The sequence below is a fragment of the Schistocerca americana genome, chromosome 9 (genome assembly GCF_021461395.2).
Source record: "Schistocerca americana isolate TAMUIC-IGC-003095 chromosome 9, iqSchAmer2.1, whole genome shotgun sequence".
Lineage (NCBI taxonomy): Eukaryota > Metazoa > Arthropoda > Insecta > Orthoptera > Acrididae > Schistocerca > Schistocerca americana.
Window position 1 is genome coordinate 94,932,278 of NC_060127.1, and position 21,103 is coordinate 94,953,380.

The following is a 21,103-nucleotide window of genomic DNA, read 5'->3' on the forward strand; positions in this document are numbered from 1 at the left end:
CAGGCAGACAAACTTTCGAAATTACAGTAGTTACAATTTTCAACAACAGATGCGTTGCGCTCTGGGAAACTCTATAGTACGATATTTTCCACATATCCACCATGCGTAGCAATAATATGGCGTAGTCTCTGAATGAAATTACCCGAAACCTTTGACAACGTGTCTGGCGGAATGGCTTCACATGCAGATGAGATGTACTGCTTCAGCTGTTCGATTGTTTCTGGATTCTGGCGGTACACCTGGTCTTTCAAGTGTCCCCACAGAAGGAAGTCACAGGGGTTCATGTCTGGCGAATAGGGAGGACAATCCACGCCGCCTCCTGTATGTTTCGGATAGCCCAAAGCAATCACACGATCATCGAAATATTCATTCAGGAAATTAAAGACGTCGGCCGTGCGATGTGGCCGGGCACCATCTTGCATAAACCACGAGGTGTTCGCAATGTCGTCTAAGGCAGTTTGTACCGCCACAAATTCACGAAGAATGTTCAGATAGCGTGATGCAGTTATCGTTTCGGATCTGAAAAATGGGCCAATGATTCCTTTGGAAGAAATGACGGCCCAGACCAGTACTTTTTGAGGATGCAGGGACGATGGGACTGCAACATGGGGCTTTTCGGTTCCCCATATGCGCCAGTTCTGTTTATTGACGAAGCCGTCCAGGTAAAAATAAGCTTCGTCAGTAAATCAAATGCTGCCCACATGCATATCGCCGTCATCAATCCTGTGCACTATATCGTTAGCGGATGTCTCTCGTGCAGCAATGGTAGCGGCGCTGAGGGGTTGCCGCATTTGAATTTTGTATGGATAGAGGTGTAAACTCTGGCGCATGAGACGATACGTGGACGTTGGCGTCATTTGGACCGCAGCTGCAACACGGCGAACGGAAACCCGAGGCCGCTTTTGGATCACCTGCTGCACTAGCTGCGCGTTGCCCTCTGTGGTTGCCGTACATGGTCGCCCTACCTTTCCAGCACGTTCATCCGTCACGTTCCCAGTCCGTTGAAATTTTTCAAACAGATCCTTTATTGTATCGCTTTTCGGTCCTTTGGTTACATTAAACCTCCGTTGAAAACTTCGTCTTGTTGCAACAACGCTGTGTTCTAGGCGGTGGAATTCCAACACCAGAAAAATCCTCTGTTCTAAGGAATAAACCATGTTGTCTACAGCACACTTGCACGTTGTGAACAGCACACGCTTACAGCAGAAAGACGACGTACAGAATGGCGCACCCACAGACTGCGTTGTCTTCTATATCTTTCACATCACTGGCAGCGCCATCTGTTGTTGAAAATTGTAACTACTCTAATTTCGAAAGTTTGTCCGCCTGAAAATGTACTGTTGTCCCAAGCATATTGCAACAAACGGTGTATTTCTATCGCTGCTCGTTTAGTTTTTATTGCCGTTTCAAATATACCGGACATTTTTGAAACACCCTGTATTTTGTAAATTCATTCAGAGGTTCAAAAGGTACTGCAATAGCGCATTTGCCGAAACATCTAGGCGTAGGTCAGGGATTTAGAATTGGAGATTTTTATGATAATGTAATAATGTGTGATTTACTGATTTTTTTTTCAAAGAAGGATTGCACACGTGTTTGCAAGAAAGAAAACAGAATTTGTTCAGGTTCTGACTATTAATGTAAAGTGAATTTGTTATATTGTAAGTGTCAAAATATTTTGTCTTATTGGTGTATGGTTTTGTTAATACTGTTATTTTATTGTTTTTCCACGAATCAGCACGCGTCTCTTTATTTCAAGTTTCACAAATATAATTTTAGTTTCCCATGTTTCTCAGTAACAGAACTTTAATTAACAATGATCATTGCAATAATGAAACAGTATTGTAGAGGAGTGTGCGCTGATATGAAACTTCCTGGCAGATTAGAACTATGTGCCAGACCGAGACACGAAGTCGGGACCTTTGCCTTTCGCGGGCAAGTGCTCAACCATCTGAGATACCCAAGCACGACTCAAGCACCGTCCCCACAGCTTTACGTCTGCCAGTCCCTCTCTCCTACCATCCAAACTACACAGAAGCTCTACTGCGATGCTGCAGAACTAGCACTCTTGGAAGAAAGCGTATTGCGGAGACATGGTTTGCCACAGCCTGGGGGATGTTTCCCGGATGAAATTTTAATCTGTAGCGGAGTGTCCGCTGATATGAAACTTCCTGGCAGATTAAAACTATGTTTCGGACCGAGAGTCGAACTCCGGACCTTTGCCTTTCGCGGGTAAGTGCTCTACCATTTGAGCTACCCAAGCACGACTCACGCCCCGTCGTCACAGCTTTCTTCCAAGAGTGCTAGTTCTGCAGCATCGCAGGAGAGCTTCTATGAAGTTTGGAAGGTAGGAGACGAGGTAATGGCAGAGGTAAAGCTGTGAGGACGGAGCGTGAGTCGTGTTGGGTAGCTCAGATGGTAGAGCACTTTTTCGTGAAAGTCGAAGGTTCAGATTTCGAGCCTCGGTCCGGCACACAGTTTTAATCTGCCAGAAAGTTTCAGTTACGAGATTATTTACGATTTACAATAATACGAGCTTAACTGTTTCTCTCATGAAAAGTTCATATTACCACACAGACATAATACCAGTAAATGTACCTATACATTACCATACAAGAAACACTAATTGGCCACTTTCTAGTTCCTCACGGTTAGAAATCCTCTCGTTGGTCACGGGGCCATTCGAGAACCACTGTGTGAACTTCCTGCGAGCTAACATCCCAAAGATGTTCGGGCTCACACGGGGTTCCTGTTCGTCGAAATGTCTTGGCTCAAATTCGTCTAGGGTTGAACCGCATGTGTCGTATAACACGCCCTCATTTACACACACGAGTGACCTTTTGGTTAAATTGTTTGGCCGATGGCAAGTTTGTGAATTACAAAGTTAACATAACATATAAAAACAGTAATAACAAATATCGGAAACTAAATTAGCGACACATCAATCATGTAGGCCAGACAGTTGCGATTTGGTTGGAATAATGTTTATTCAAAAACGAAATCGTAGCGAAGGTGGTCGTGTTTAGAGTTAATGCTACACTCGAACACATATCCATGTGACTCAGTTCGATGATTCACAGTCTCATCGCAAAACGCAATACTCCACCTCGATATTTATACGAAAAGTTAGAGTTCACTACTGGCATGTGGCTGCTCGCCGCAGAGACTAAGTCCCGCGACACCACACAACGCCAAATTTTCTAAGTCGTTTCACTTCCTAGCTGCCTAAAGACCGACCATCCGCTTCCGCGTCTCCGCCAGCACTGTCCCTCTGTCCGTCCCCGGCCGCGTTTCCCGCGCGCCGAACTTCGTCGCTCAACTGATTAGGGCAGTTCTCTTTCCTGAAGCCGCCCAGCTGATTAGCTTACATTTTAACATATTTAAATAATCAAAGCTTGACCACTTTCACGCTTTAAATAAAGTAACAATAATATCCACTACATAATAAACGCTAAATTCTTTTACATAAAACCGATACACGTTCCTTCTTAGCTTAGTATGCCACGGCCAGTAGCCTTGCACCAATGTGCTTTCTGATACATGAAGCACAAAAGTAACTGTTATGCACTAAACTTTACAACAAATATTCTATTACCTAATGATTCAATAAGGTTTCATGCTGCTTTGTTCAATGTGTTTTGTGTTGAGGAAATGATAATCTGATACTTAACTGTAATACTGATAAATTTTAATTTACTGTATCTTTTAAATAAATAAAGTTACAGAGTTGATATTTATAACGTCTGTCATTTTAACGATGCGCTACTATATGGAATGTCGATCGTTAAGATAGACCAAAGACTTCAGATTTTAGCATTCAGGTCTTTGTTACAAAACTTGTTAATTTCACTTTAACAGTGAATCCTGAACTATTATACAAATGAACAACATGGACTACCATGAAAATTTATGGAAGATGGTAGATTAAAATTACCATGGCTTCGTTCCCTGCAGAATTAAATAGTTTTCATAAATGTTTCCGTTTATGACCGTCTTAGGTCCGCCGTATTTAACCCTGCTACGTTTACTTGGCCACAAAAGCCTTCTACTGGGTTTCCCTATGACATAGGTTCTCGTCTGTCTCACTCGCACACTACAGCGCTTAGGTCTCAATAGACAACAGACGTCTGTGAATTACTCCAGCTCGTGTTGAATCTGAGCCCTTTGTGGCACGCGGTCCTGGACGACAGGGATCGTTTCACAGTTCCTGTAGGCTGACTCTTTCCGCCATGTATTTCAATTAGAGCGCAATGCTCGTTAACTCACAGTCTTCATCGATGGAAAATGTCTTTCCTCCCAACGTTCTTTCAGCTTCCCGAAAAGACGGAAATCGCACAGTGAAAAATCTGGAAGATACGGCGAATGCAGAGCCATACTGGTGCACGACGTGTGGGTTTCTGCATTGTCGTATAGGAGAACAATAGCTTCTATTAATTTTCCACGCATCTTGTACTATACGGCGTTGCTCAGCGATGTGGCACAAAACGAATAGCAATAAATCGTTGTGCAGTTTGCCATAAACTCTCAATTCACAACTGCTTCACAGTCCAAGAAAACGGTTACCACTACCTGGCCTGCTGATGACATAGCTTTGCGTTTCTTCCGCAGAGGTGAGGTGTTGTGTCTCCATTCCACATTGTTGCAGGGGTGAAATGATGGACGCATCTCTCGTCGCCCGTGACGATGCGGCTTACACAGAGTAAAGCCGACATGCTATTAACCTTGATCCATTGCGTGCAGGTGACAGCGATTCCGAAACCCAGCCTGGGCATAATTTCGGATACTCGAGACGATCTCCGACGACGGAATGAGCACTCCATATTGAGGTGCACATCTTCTGAGCCATGTCCGCGGTTGCTGTGCATCAGTTCCTCTGCTGCCTGGACACTGCGTCTGTGGACGATATCGATGGTCTTCCTTCCCGATCAGCATCGCCAACGTCTCGGCATCGCTGGTCAAATTATTGGCGCCATTTCATTACGGCTGGCCGCGACATTGCATTTCGCCCATATACGGCCAGAATTTCACCGAGAATCTGTCTCAAATTCATATCAATTTATACACTACTAGCCATTAAAATTGCTACACCACGAAAATAACGTGCTACAGACGCGAAATGTAACGAACAGGAAGAAGATGCTGTGATATGCAAATGATTATCGTTTCAGAGCATTCACACGAGGTTGGCGCCAGTGAAGACACCAACAACGTGCTGACATGAGGAAAGTTTCCAACCGATTTCTCATCCACAAACAGCAATTGACCGGCGTTGCCTGGTGAAACGTTGTTGTGATGTGTAAGGAGGAAATATGCGTATCATCACGTTTTCGACTTTGATAAAGGTCGGATTGTAGCCTGTAGCAGGCCCATGCCTGTCATCTCGACTGCTAGTGATACGAGGCCGTTGGGATCCAGCACGGTCAACTGCTGTTTGTGTATGAGAAATTGTTTGGAAACTTTACTCCTGTCAGCACGTTGTAGGTGTCAGCACCAGCGCCAACCTTGTGTGAATGCTCTGAAAAGCTAATCATTTGCATATCACAGCGTCTTCTCCCTGTCGGTTAAATTTCACGTCTGTAGCACGTCATCTTCGTGGTGTAGCAATTTTAATGGTCAGTAGTGTACGTACATATGTATATGTAATTTAATTTAATGATATGTCTTTAATAGCCATACGCTAAATAAAACTTCTTGCGTAATGCCTTCAGTGTGGAACGACTTGTGTAACTTACTCTGTTAAGTCGCTACGTGTACTGACTGAATGGGGCCTCAGACGACGCCGAGCATACGTAACGCCACGCAGTGTAGCGATGTGACACACCGTCAGCGAGAGGAAATGACCGGAAAGGTTGCGTGAGGCCACACCCGACGCGGCGTGACTCGGAGTGCGCGCAGCGCGAGGCCGCCGTTTCCGCGCTCCTATTCCCCTCACGTGTGCGGTCACGCCTCGCTGCTCCTTCGCGCCGGTCGCTCACGTTAATGGCGGGCGTGCGTAACGAACCTGTTGCGAGTGCCCTGCCCGCGGCTCGAACTCGCGACCCTGGCAATCGCCAGCGAGAGTACGTACGGCGCGGGGAAAGCAGGGCGCGTGATTCCGGGCCGGCTCACCCGTCGCGGCCCCTCAAGCGTTACGCTGAAACAGGCAAAGTGCGGCCCAATCGACACAGGCAGTTCCCTCTTTCCGGCACCATTTCCGTGTACAGTGGTTGACGTAGAACCTGTACAAAGAAGCTAACAAGCGAATCTACCTAATTTGGTTTTTTCCCTACTAATGTTAGGTTCATACACCGAAGAGCCAAAGAAACTGGTACACCTGGCTAATATCGTGGAGGGTCTCCGCGAACACGCAGAAGTGCCGCAGTACGACGTAGCATGGACTCGACTAATATCTGAAGTAGTGCTGGAGGGAACTGACACCATGAATCCTGCCGGGCTGTCCATAAATCCCTAAGAGTACGAGCGGATGAAGATCTCTTCTGAAGAGCACATTGCAAGGCATCCCAGATGTGCTCAACAATGTTCATGTCTGGGAAGTTTGGTGGCCGGCGGAAGTGTTTAAACTCAAGAGAGTGTTCCTGGAATACTCTCGAGCAATTCTGGACGTGTGGAATGTCGCATTGTCCTGCTGGAAATGCCCAAGCCCGTCAGAATGCCTAATGGACATGAATGGATGCAGGTGATCAGACAGGATGCTTAAGTACGTGTGACGCGTCAGAGTCATAACTACACATATCACCAGTCCCATATCACTCCAACTGCACACGCCCCACACTATTATAGAGCCTCCATCAGCTTGAACAGTCACCTGCTGACACGCAGGGTCCATGGCACCATGTTTCCAGTCATCAACAGTCCAATGTTGGTGTTGACGGGCCCAGGCGAGGCGTAAAGCTTTGAGTCCTGCAGTTATCAAAGGTACAAGATTGGTTCTTCGGCTCCAAAAGCCCATATCGATGATGTTTCGTTGAATGATACTTGTTGATGGCCCAGGATTGAAATCTGAAGCAATTTGCGGAAGGGTTGCTCTTCTGTCGCGCTGAACGTTTCTCGTCAGTCGTCGTTGGTTCCGGTTTTCCAGGATATTTTCCCGGCAGCAGCGATCTCGGAGATTTTGTTTTACCGGATGCCTGATATTCACTGTACACTCGTGAAATGGTTGTCACACTTCATCGCTACCTCGGACATGCTGTGTCCCATCGCTCTTACGCCGACTACAACACCATGTTCAAACTCACTTCAATTGCGATTGTAGCAGTAGTAAACGATCAAACAACCGCACCAGATGCTTGTTGTCTTATATAGGCGTTGCCGACCGCAAGGCCGTTTTGTACCCGTTTCCGTAATTCCTTCACGAAAGAAGACGAAGTAAATATTCCAGAATTCGAAACCAGAAAAAAATGGTTCAAATGGCTCTGAGCACTATGAGACTTAACATCTGTGGTCATCAGTCCCCTAGAACTTAGAACTACTTAAACCTAACTAACCTAAGGACATCACACACATCCATGTCCGAGGCAGGATTCGAACCTGCAACCGTAGCGGTCACGCGGTTCAAGACTGAAGCGCCTAGAACCGCACGGCCACACCGGACGGCTGAAACCAGAAAAGCTGTTTGCATGAGTGACATACAAGTTGATATCTTAGGTGTTGCGAAACAACTCAAATCATTTAAGAAAGGCAAATCTTCCGGTCCAGATGGCATACAAACCAGGTGCAGATACAATAGCGCCTGTCTTAGCAATCATATACAACCGCTCATTTGACGGTAGGTCTGTTCCTAAAGACTGGAAACTAGCACAGGTCACACCAATATTCAAGAAAGGAAATAGGAGTAACCCATTGAATTAGAGACCCATATCACTGTCCTCAATTTCCTCGAAAATTATGAATCACCTTGAAGAAAATGACTTATTGATACATAACCAACACGGATTCAGAAAATATCGTTGTTGTGCAACACAGCTAGCTCTTTATTCCCATGAAGTAATGAGTGCTGTCGACAAGGGATCTCAGATCGATTCCATATTCCTAGATTTCAGGAAGGCTTTGGATACCGTTCCTCACAAGCGACTATTAATCAAATTGCGTGCATACGGAGTAACGTCTGGATTCGTGATTTCCTCTCAGAGAGGTCACAGATCGTAGTGATAGATGGCAAATCATCGAGTAGAATAGAAGTGATATCTGACGTTCCGCAAGGTAGTGTCATAGGCCCTCCGCTGTTCCTGATTTACATAAATGATCTAGGTGATAATCTGTGCAGCCCCCTTAGACTGTTTGCAGATGACGCTGTAATTTACCGTCTAGTAAAGTCATCAGACGATCAATTCCAATAACAAAATGATCTAGAGAGAAATTCTGTATGGTGCGAGAAGTGACAATTGGCACTAAACAAAGAAATGTGCGAGTTCATCCACATGGGTACTAAAAGAAATCCGATAAATCTTGTGGCCGTGCGGTTCTAGGCGCTACAGTCTGGAACCGAGCGACCGCTACGGTCGCAGATTCCAATCCTGCCTCGGGCATGGATGTTTGTGATGTTCGGTTTAATTAGTTCTAAGTTCTAGGCGACTGATGACCTCAGAAGTTAAGTCGCACAGTGCTCAGAGCCATTTGATAAATCTTGGGTACACGATTAATCGCAGAAATCTAACGGTTGTCAATTCGACTAAATACCTAGGAACTACAATTACTAGTAACTTAAATTGGAAAGACCACATACATAAAATTGTGGGGAAGGCGAAACATAGACTGCGCTTTGTTGGCAGAACACTTAGAAGATGCTACAAACCCACTAAAGAGACAGCCTACATTAAACTTGTCCGTCTTCTACTGAAATATTGCTGCCACGTGTGGAATCCTTACAAGGTAGGATTGACGGACGACATCGAAAAAGTGCAAAGACGGGTAGCTCGTTTCATTTTATTGTGCAACAGGGGTGAGAGTGTCACTGTTATGATACGCGAGTTGGGGTGGCAGTCACTGAAACAAAGGCGGTTTTCTTTGCGGCGAGATCGATTTACGAAATAGATTTCCTTTTTCCCACGCGCCATTCGAGAGTGTAATGGTAGAGACGTAGTATAAAAATGGTTCGATGAACCCTCTGCCAGGCACTTAGTGTGAATTGCAGAGTAACCATGTAGATGTAGATGTAGATGTACATATCTCTGTTTTTTATTTGTGCTTCACTGTATATTACCACTTGGCGCATCTTTGAATGATAATATAACGAAAATTATCAATTTATTCGGTATATATCCATTTTAAATATCTTTGCATGCTGAGCACATGAGCGATACACACTCTGGTTTCCAGATGGTGCATTATTGAGAGAAAGTGCGGGCAGGCTGGTCAGTAACTGTCGAGTATTGTCGTGTCGCAGCCTAGGGCAGTAGCAATTCTGGAACCTTGGCACGCCAAGCGAGGTGGCGGAGTGGTTAGCACATTGGACTCGAATTCGGTTCAAAAGTGCGTCCGGCCATCCTGATTTAGATTTTCTGTGGTTTCCCTAAATCGCTTCAGGCAAATGCCGGGATGGTTCCTCTGACAGGGCCCAGCCGACTCCCTTTCCCGTCCTTCCCTATTCCGAGGAGACCAACGACCTCGCTGTTTGCTCCCCTCCTTTTGTCCGCCCTTGGAATCTGGGTACAGAGTTTCTATTTATAACATAATTTTCTCCAGTCACCGGCAATCGCTATCTGAGACACTACTAAACCACAGATTTATCATGTCGAACCGCGACAAAAAATGACGCCGTTCGAGCGAAATTACGCCGATCTCTTGGTGCGGCTACGGTTTCGGCGTTGATCGTAGATACGACTCTTTACACAGCCATACGGAAATAGTGTCCTAAAAATTTTTCCCTCGCTTCGTCGTTCAGCCATTACCGACTTACAGAAAGGAGTCGGCCTAACACCCTGACGTACAGTTTCTGTTTCCTATTCCCAAAACAGCAGCCCATCATTTGAAACTTCCTGACAGATTAAACTTCCTGGCAGATTAAAACTGTGTGCCGGACCGAGACTCGAACTCGGGACCTTTGCCTTTCGCGGGCAAGTGCAATCATCATTTGTCTGTGGGGAAAGAAAACCCACGATGGCTCGCTGATTCCACATTCAGTATTACGCGACCACGTTATTGCAGTACTCTCGGAAGAAGAGAGCCATACGCTATTGTAGATGTCGTAAACATAAAATACCATTTCCTGCATTTGACGACAGGGATGAAGTATGGAACATTGAAACTAATCAGCTTAAAAACGTGTTATCTTAAAAACTTGTAAGCTACGTGCACTGGCTCCCATCTGATGTAAACTATTATTAGCTATCCTGCTTTTGAATACGAACATGAACTATGTAAATTACTTCCAATGTGTGTGGTGCCCATTACGCTAAACTGCGTCGATACTGACTACGTCTGGGAACAGTGACTGTGTGGAATAATCAATTTTGTTTGTTGTATGTTTAATTTAACTTATTGTAACGCGTTCGGATCATTTTCTGCTCATCTTCATGCCTTTATACACACAGAAAATCGTTACCTAAAAATAAATCTCGAAAACAAAATTAGCATAGAACTTTTTGTTTACTGTTAACTGATAGTGCAGCTGTTGAGATATTTGGAGGGAGTGTGGCAATATTTGGCCAGAAACTGACGTCCAGAGATGTCTTCCACTATCTGCATCCCAAACAGGCTGTGGTGTCAATCATAATAAAGAATGACACACAGCGCCGCTCCACCAGAAGTCATCACTGGGCATCAATTTCTTGCCAACCACAGCCACCTTCCCTCCAAATACCCCAACAGCTACACAAGCAGCGAATAATCAACAAAAAGTTTTATGTTAATTTAGTTTAAGATATTTATTTTTAAGTAACAATTTTCTGTATGTATAAATGCTTGAGGATTAGCAAAAGATGTTCGAAACGCGTTGCAATGTGTTAAATATAACACAAATGAAAGTGAGTGGTAGCAGAAAATACAAATAAATAATTACTGTGAATATACCTGTCTGTAAAACTACAATGTAACAGTATAACGTAATTGTCATTCATATGACATTTCTGTTTGACGAGAGCACTGTTTTTCAGACGTATTAAACCATGGTTGATTTCATGTATTGCATGTAACTTTTTATTCTGATGAATATTGCCCTAGTGCAATGGAAACCGTTGTCAACTGACAAAATTTTGTGCAACCGAAGTGGCTGTATGTGTAATTAAATAGCACAGAGCAATATCATTAATATTTCTGAAGAATTCTTTAACATATTCTCAGTTCGAATACAATTAATTTCCTTCAGTGGGAAAAGCGTCTCTCCACGAATCATCACGGATGTAGAAAGTGTCTCTCGTGCGAAGTTGCCATTTTCTCTCACGATATCCTGCGAATCATGGATGAAGGGCAATAGTAAACGGGTATATTCCTAGGCTTCAGGAAAGCGTTTTACACTGTCCCCCAATGCTGATAACGAAGGTACAAGCATACCGAATAGGTTCCCAGATGTATGAGTTTCACTAAGACTTCTAGAGTAATACGAGGGCGATATTCGGAAAGTAGGGTCCGACTGAAATCAGGTTTCGCATGACAGAGCGGATCAGGTTGTCGAAAGGGGCCAAGATCAGTTACTGTTCGTTACACAAGAAGACACTACCTTATTCCTCCACAACACAATGCACAGTTTTTTTTAAAAACAACAAGGATCAGTTCACGGCTGAGGACCCAACTAACTTCTCAATAATAAAGTTTAAATAATTGCTTTTAAAATACAAGGATTTAGAGAACGGCTGAAGGCCTTACATAAGTAAAATTAAAATATCCTTAAATAATTCCTTTTAAGCCACCAGAATTTAGACAAATGGCTGAAGGCCTTACTTAAGTAAAATTGAAATATGTTCTCGGCTAAAGGCCCAAATAATGTTTCAGATCAGCAAAAGGAAATTCTTTAAAAGGCAAGCATTTTCAAAGCTCAGCTAAAAGCCATATTAAGGAAAATTTAAATTAATTCCTCTTCTAAAAGCCCAATAATTTTTTAACATAATAAAAGGTAACCTTTAAAGACAAGTGTTTACACAATACAACAGAAAACCATCTTAAGAAAACTTGGAATATCTTGATGGCTGAAGGTCCAAACAATTATTCAATATAATTAAAGACAAAGCTTAAGATAAGCATTTACACAGTACGGATGCAGGCCATTTTAAGAATTCAAGATAATTAAAGAAAAACGTTACAGACAGGAAATTAAACATTACGGCTGGAAGCCACAAATTTTAAAACAAACGTGGCTGAAGCCCTAAATACAGAGCAAACAAGAATTTTAAATAAAACACGGCTAAAGGCCTGATCTTAAAATACTCAACATAAGGTTCGGTTGAAGGCCATATACTGAAAATAGAACAGACAAAAATAATACACGGCTGAAGGTCTGGAACAGTACCTGCGACAAAAGAAAATCACAATCACAAACAACAGAACAGTGGTGCTCAGAAGTGTTCCAAGGGTCGGCCTGTGGAGGAAACTCTAACAACAGTTTAGGTGAAGCAGACAGCCAAGGGTAACACTAAATAATCGGGTGGCAGCATGACCTAGGGACGGCTAACGAACCAACCAACAACCTAACCAATACCCTCCATCGCAGCCGACCGACTGGCTAATCCTGTACGAAGACAGCATTCATCTGCTCAGTGGAAATCATAGAAACTACACACAGCTCCACGTAAACACTCGCACCAAGAACTCCAACAATACTAAAACCAATCACCGTGGAACAACAAGGAGTAATGTCAAGTTACACACACAGAGAATTTCCATAAGCGGTCAGCGACCAAATACACGTCGTCCGATGACACCACCCACCAAACGACTAACCAAGGTCGTCCTTACTAAAGTTATGAGTGTCGGCAACGGTCGGGCAAGTTTTGGCTGTCCGGATCTCACTTCAGCTCCAGCCCGACTCAAGTCGATGTCCGTTGGGAACTCGGAGACACGGCGACCCGGGCACACTGGCTCGGACCCAACCATTCAGAGGTAACTCCTGCCCATCGGCGACGATATCTCTGCACGAGGAAGGAACCGACCCACGTCCGGCAAGATGTCCATCTGACGAGGCGCAGAAACGGTCAAAAGACCAAATACACGTAGCCCAGTAGACGACAAATCGAACGACCAACCAGCGGTCGTTCCCGCTGCAATCTCCCTCCGTCGGACAGTTCATGTGTGTGGCCAGCAGTCGGCAACTACTGGCTGTCTGCGCCCCACTGGCGTTCCGTCCCCGACTGAACTCCCGACAGACGACGACGCGGAAATACTAACGGTCGCTCCAGAGATAGTACGACAGTGCACTTATCGATAAGCGCTGCTGCTGCCACTCACGGGCAAGTAAACCAACAACTTAGTGACGCCAGAAAAATTGAATAAGAAGAAGGCGACAGAACCCTAAAAACAACATGACGAGCAATAAACGGCATGAGCGCGAGCCGCGCACGGCACACCGACGAATAGCGAAACGGAAACTATAGTGAAAATAAGATGAACCTTTGCATAGATATGTTGGACAGTATGTCTAATAAGCCCGTCGCTCTTTCCAGTTCTGGGCGCACAGCGAGCTCGTGAAGAGGCGTAGAAAATTGTGTCCATCCAAATGTGAGCGCCTGTGAGAGATTTCGCCTGATTTCATGCAGCTCACACAACACTGTCGTCCGCATACTGCAGGGACAATGAGGACGCACCTGCAATATTTTGGGTGGGAAGAGTTTGATCACTCATTATACTGCCCTGACTTGGTTCCGTCTGATTTTCATTTCTGCTCACGTCAATCGCTGGCTGTGAAGATAGCGTTTTGGCACAGACAAGAGCCTGCATGTCAGCGTAGAGAATTGGCAGAAACCACAGGTATGACGAGGGTACTGGAAAGGTGGCACAAAGCTGCTATGTAGAGAAGTAGCTGGAAGGTGTAGCTAGCGGTAGTAAATAAAACATTTTTGATTTTCATTGTGGTTTCTATTTTGCGACCGACCTGACCTTACTTTCCGACCAGCCCTCGTAGAACCCAGTATGTCGTCCTTGACAGCCAGTGTTCACCAGAGGCAACAGCGTCGTCAGATGTGCACAGGGGAAGCTTGATAGGACCACTCTCGTTGTCTTAATGATCTGATTGACAGGGTGAGCAGCAATGTGTGGCCGTTTGCTGATGATGATGTGACATATGGAGACGTATCGTCGTTGAGTGAATGCAGGGGCAGACAAAATCACTTCGACAAAATTTCTTGTTGGCGTGATAAATAGTAGCTTGCTCTAAATAGAGAAAAACGTAAGATGAATAATGTTCGGATACAGTATTAGCAGTGCGCTGCTTGATAGTCACGTCGATTAAATGTTTGGGCGTAAAGAATCAAAGTTATACTGTATTCTGTCTCAAAATGTGGCAGAAAACCCAAAGAGGTTCTGGTCATACATAAAGCAATCCAGTGGCAAGACGCAACCAATACCTTCACTGCGCCATAACAACGGTCAAGTCACTGATGACAGTGCCACTAAAGCAGAGTTATTAAACACGGTTTTCCGAAACTCCTTCACCAAAGAAGACGAACTAAATATTCCTGAATTCCAATCAAGAACAACTGCCAAGATGAGAAACATAGAAGTAGATATCCTCGGAGTAACGAAGCAGCTTAAACCATTTAATAAAGGCAAGGCCTCCGGGCCAGATTGTATACCAGTCAGGTTCCTCTCAGAGTATGCTGATAAAATAGCTCTACATTTAGCAATAATATACAACCGCTCGCTCACAGAAATATCCGTACCTAAAGACTGGAAAATTGCTCAAGTCACACCAATACCCAAAAAGGGAAGTAATCCGCTGAATTGCAGGTCTATATCACTAACGTCGATTTGCAGTAGGGTTCCGGAAAATATACTGTATTCGAACATTATGAAGTACCTCGAAGAAAACGATTTATTGACACATAGTCAGCACAGTTTCAGAAAATATCGCTCTTGTGAAACACAATTAGCTCTTTATACTCACGAAGTAATAAGTGCTATCGACAGGGATGTCAAATTGATTCGATATTTTTAGATTTCCGTTCCTCACAAGCTTCTTCTAACCAAACTGCGTGCGTACGGAGTGTCGTCTCAGTTGTGCGACTGCATTCGTGGTTTCCTGTCAGAAGGGTCACAGTTCGTAGTAATAGACGGAAAGTCATCGAGTAAAGCAGAAGTAATATCCGGCGTTCCCCAAGGAAGTGTTATAGGCCCTCTATTGTTCCTGATCTATATTAACGACATAGGAGACAATCTGAGTAGCCGTCTTAGATTGTTTGCAGATGGTGCTGTCATTTGCCGTCTTGTAAAGTCATCAGACTTGCAAAATGATTTAGATAAGATATCTGTATGGTGCGAAAAGTGTTAATTGATCCTGAATAAAGAAAAGTGTGAAGTCATTCACATGAGTACTAAAAGAAATCAGCTAAATTTTGATTATGCGACAAGTCACTCAAATCTGAAGGCTGTAAATTCAACTAAATACATAGGGATTACTATTACAAATTACCTAAATTGGAACGATCACATAGATAATATTGTGGGTAGAGCAAACCAAAGACTGCGATTCATTGGCAGAACACTAAGAAGGTACAACAGGTCTACTAAAGAGACTGCTTACACCACGCTTGTCCACTCTGTTCTCGAGTACTGCTGTGCGGTGGGACTGATGGATGACATCAGAAAAAGTACAAAGAAGGGCAGCTCGTTTTGTATTATCGTGAAATAGGGGAGATAGTGTTACAGACATGATACGTGAATTGGAGTGGCAATCATTAAAACAAAGGCGTTTTTCGTTGCGACGGGATCTTCTCATGAAATTTCAATCACCAGTTTTCTCCTCCGACTGCGAAAAAATTCTGTTGGCACCCACCTACATAGGGAGAAGTGATCATCATGATAAAATAAGAGAAATCAGGGCTCGCACAGAAAAATTTAAGAGCTCGTTTTTCCCGCGTGCCCTTCGAGAGTGTAACGGTAGAGAGCATGAAGATGGTTCATTGAACCCTCTGCCAGGCACCTTATTGTGAATAGCAGAGTAATCACGTAGATGTAGATGTAGAAACGGAACGAGCAAGTAGGGAAGGCGAATTGTCGACTTTGGTTTATTCGGAGCATTTTAGGAAAGTGTGGTTCACCTGTAAAGGAGAGCTCGTGTGGATCATTGTTCTGTACTCTTGAGTGTTTTGGATCCCCTCCAGCTGCGATGAAAGGAAGACATCGAGGCATTTCCGGGCGGGCCGCTAGATTTATTACCAGAAGGTCCAATCAACACTCGAGTATAACGCACATACTTCTTGAACCCAAATGAGACTCCGTGGAAGGAAGACGAGGTTGTTTTCGCGGAACTATATTGAGAAAATATAGAGAACCGGCAGTTGAAGCTGACTGCAAAACTATTCTACTGGCGCCAACGTACGTCTCGAGTAATGACCACAAAGGTAAGATGCGAGATATTAAGGGGAGGTTTACTATCTTTTGGTTCAAAAAATCGATTTTTTTAAATTGCATTTTTGGATCCATAAATGTGTTTAGAATCCACCCCTGGAACGGTTTTTCCGAATACGGAGCGGAAATGTTTGCTATTTGCCGTGGGGAAAAAATGCACCCGCCTGAAGTCAGCCTTTTTCACGCACCAGTTTTTTCTTTCGGAGGACGAGTTATTGTACCGGTGCCTGGGAGGAAACACACCAAATTCATATGAAAGTTTGAGCGCGTCTGTTTGGAAGTTAGCCCCCAAGCATTTGCATTCTGGTGCGAAGATTGTGGAGATTGCGACTTTCCTGGCAGTGAGCAGCTTCAACAAAGGGTATTCAACAATTCTGAAGACCATGACAACGATGGACGTCATCCTGGGACTCGTTTCGACGCAGTTAGCCAAGCATTCAGACGACCACCGGATTCAAGAGGCCGAAAACCGCTTATCACCGGCCGTACAATCGGCTCTGGAGCAGCGCAGGATGGCCCACATCGAGCAGAACGCCCTCTATGAGGAAGAAGAAGGACTAGTTTATGGACCCGGAATAGCAGATTGGACGTAAGTTGCATAATATTGCATTTAGATGTAGTCAAAACTTCAAATGCGTTTTTCCCGAAATGACCTTTTCATGTCGCGCGGTATGGTAACTTCAAATCTACTGAACCGACTGGCATGATTCTTTGTTTCCGACGAAGCTAACTAAATTGTCTAGGAGTTGTACCACTTGAATTCCGATCCGTCAACTGTAAATATTTTTACTTGGCCGACGAATCCGAAAAATCGATGAAAAAAACCCTATTTTTCTTCAAATGGCCGCCATTTTGTTTCCTATGGTCCAAATAACTCAAGCGAATTACAACTCCTAAAGAATCTTATATACTTCGCTAACGTCAACTCAATTTTTATTTCAAACGAGCCGGCTGACCTGTGACATACCGCGCGTGTAAGTCGAAATTTTGCTTCGTTCCGACGGCACTCCCGCCTTTGCTCTCCGACATTTCCGAAGGAAAAAATGCCAGTTTGTAGAGGAAATATAAATGAACATTTTGATCAAATTTGACACTGATATCTGTAGCAGATCCTGAGAAAAAAATTCTGAAATAACATGCTTTTTTCGGGCCAAAGATAGCAAACCTCCCTCTAAGACTCGTACGGAATCATGTAGATAGTCGTTTTTCCCTCGCGTTCCTTGGCGAGTGTATTAGAAAAAGAAATGACTAGTAGAGGTACAAGGCATGCTCCACCACGCACACCCTACGGTAGTTTGCAGAGTATTGATGTAGACGTAGATCCGTGTTATTGTTAGTAATGGGAACAATTTATAAACTAACCTGATCATTTTCTCCTTTTTTTTTTTTTTTAATCGGTGTTTTGAATAACAGCTTTTTACCTAATAATAGCCCACTGTCCGCTGCTAGACTGTACGGTTTGCACAGATCTTCCTTTAACAGTGTTTTTATGTTGTTCACTAATTGAACTTCTATACCATTCAGGCTAATTAACGCGATAGAAGCGTGGTCTTTTCCGATTGTTCTTCTGACCAACAAGCGATTCTGGTAGCTGGAGTCGGACGATTTTTTGTTAATCCTGGCTTTTGAGTTCTTGTGGTGATATTTCCATAGAACCCAACATCCCCTAACACATATCTTTATTTTTAACCTCGAAATGAAACATCAATTCCCATACATTTCGCTTTAAAACACGAAAATATTTTCTAAAAAATTTTCATTCGCTATTTCAGTCCCTTAGGTGTTGAATGTCCAAAACCATTGAAACACTTTGTTTTTTTCCTAAGCGAGAACTCAAATACCAGTTTTCGCAGATGTAGCATTCAAAATGCTTCAATAGTTCTTTGTTAATGATTCATTTTTTTTAAAAAAAACTTTCCTCCACTATAATAAACCATTAGTCGTTGAATTTCCAGAAGGGATGAAACATGTATTTTTTATTTCTTGGCCGGCCGGTGTGGCCGAGCGGTTCTAGGCGTTTCAGTCTGGAACCGCGTGACCGCTACGGTCGCAGGTTCGAATCCTGCCTCGGGCATAGCTGTGTGTCATGTCATTAGGTTAGTTAGGTTTAAGTAGTTCTAAGCTCTAGGGGACTGATGACCTCAGATGTTAAGTCCCGTAGTACTCAGATCCATTTCAGGTATTTTTTTATTTTTTACTGACAGACCAAATATCAATTTTCGTAGTTCTGCCGTCAAAATTGCCTTAATAGCAACGTATTTCCAGATAGCCGTTCTCGTCTATCCCAACGTCTTAGGAGAGGAATTTGGAACAATCCCTTCTTAAACGATGCCTACAGTATAGGCCCTATTTCACCCCCTTAAGGGTTGGATTTCCTCAAGCAATCAGACACGTAAATTTTTTTCTTTTTCTTTTTTTTCTGACCGAGAAGCCAAATACTAATTTTCAGATATTTGCAGTAGAGTTAAAAATAATTTCGAAGTTAAATATTTTCATATAACTTTTCATCCCTGTTTTACCCCCTTAGGGGATCAATTTCTAAAAACTTTTTTTTTATTTCTAACCGAGAAGCCAACTAGAAATTTTCTTAGGCTTAGCTTAAAAATGCTTTCAGGACGACATATTTTCATAAAACGTCCTCTTAGGGACTGAATTTCCAAATACATTAGAACAGATATTTTTTATTTCTAACCGAGAAGTCAAACAACAGTTTTCGTAGACGTAGCTTTCAAATTGCTTTAGTAGTACTGTAATAAAGACTGGTTTTCAAAAAAAATTGACCTCCGTAGTGGCTGAGTTTCCAAACATTCTGAAACGCGTATTTTTTTTTTTTTTTTTTTTTTTAATTTCTGACCGAGAAACCACATATCGATTTCGCAGTTCTATCTTCACAATTGCCTTAGTAGCAATATGTTTTCAAAAACCCTTTCATCCCGTATTTCACGCCCTTTGGCGCGGAACTTCGAAAAATCCCTTCTCAAACAGTGTCTACAGTATAAGATCAACAGCCTCTCCAAATTCGAAGTTTCTATCAGCGATTTGAGCTGGTCCACGATGAGTCAGTCTGTCAGGACATTCCCTTTTATACCGGTTGTTCGGAAATTCCTCTTACATTCTAGAACTTATAGAGGGGAGTGAATACACTATATTTTGAACAGGAACCCGATTCCGGAAACGTGCCGATTCCGTTCCACAACGGTTTCAATTCAGATGTGTAAAGCGTCCACGCCTGCTGAGGGAAAGGGAAAAGTCTCAGAGTTGTCTGTCTTGACATGCAATAGAGTGGAGAAGATGACGTGTACTACGTCAGACGGTCACCTGATGTCACGTACCGTCTTCCTTGCTACGATATTTGCGAGACTCCTGTGGTGACTGAGGAAGGTCCGCTGCCACGAGTTCTGGCCGCTGCACCAGAAACTGAAGAGCCGCCAGGTGGAATGGACCATGCATGCCAGTTGCATGCCAGTTGCTGCACTACGGCGGGCGAAAGGAAGAAACATCCTCAGTCTCTTTTCTTCATGGACTACCTGTTGCGTCCAGCGAGCAGTCTAGATGCTCAGTGACACTGGAGACTGGATAAGGTCCGTCCAGTCAGCTGATGTAGACATGCCTAACTGGTAGTTTCAAAGAATTATGGAGTTCTGTCAGGAAATAATCGAACAAAGACAAGAGTTCAATAACTACAATCTTTAATCGTTCGTCTGGGAACTGGATAATGACTTGAGAGAAAGTACACTACTCCTGATTGCAGAATCCAATGGAGGGGAGGTACGCGGCAGACTACAACCGCGAACAGAGCAGAGGGAATACTACAAGTCCAGAACCAAGGCCTGACCTACACAGACGTCTCTCGTGGACCGCCGTCTGTACTCAACTCTCCAATGGCCTTCGCCGCCCCGTCCTTTTATCTGTGGTGCAGGCTGCTTCACCCTTCCACGTTTTCGGATCTGAACACCGCCCCGCGTGGCCTCGTGTGACCATATACGATCACCACCAACGGACTACCGTGCTTCGCGGCTCTCTACGTGGCCTCATGTGATAAATCGTGAGTCTATGTAACATTTCTAGTCAACATCCACAACAAACCAACGCCTTTCCTGTGGTTTCTCCTTTGTATTCTGTATGCTTTCTACACTGAAGAACCAAAGAATCTGGTACACCTGCCTAATATCGTGTAGGATCGCTGCGATCACGCAGAAGTACTGCAACACGATTTGGCGTGGACTCGACTAATGTCTGGAGCTGAGGCAATGAGTCCGTAAGAATACGAGGGAGTGGAGATCTCTTCTGTACAGCACGTTGCAAGGCATCCCAGATGTGTTCAATAATGTTCATGTCTGTGGAGTTCGGTGACCAGCGGAAGTGTTTAAACACAGAATAGTGTTCCTGGAGCCACTCTGTAGCAATTGGGGTGTCGCGTTGTCCTGCTGGAATTGTCCAAGTCCATGAGAATGCACAATGAACATGAATGGATGCAGGTGATCAGACAGGATGCTAACGTACGTGTCACCTGTCAGGGTCGTATCTATACGTATCAGGGATCCCATATTACTCCAACTGCCACGCCCCACACCTTTACAGAACCTGCACCAGCTTGAACAATCTCCTACTG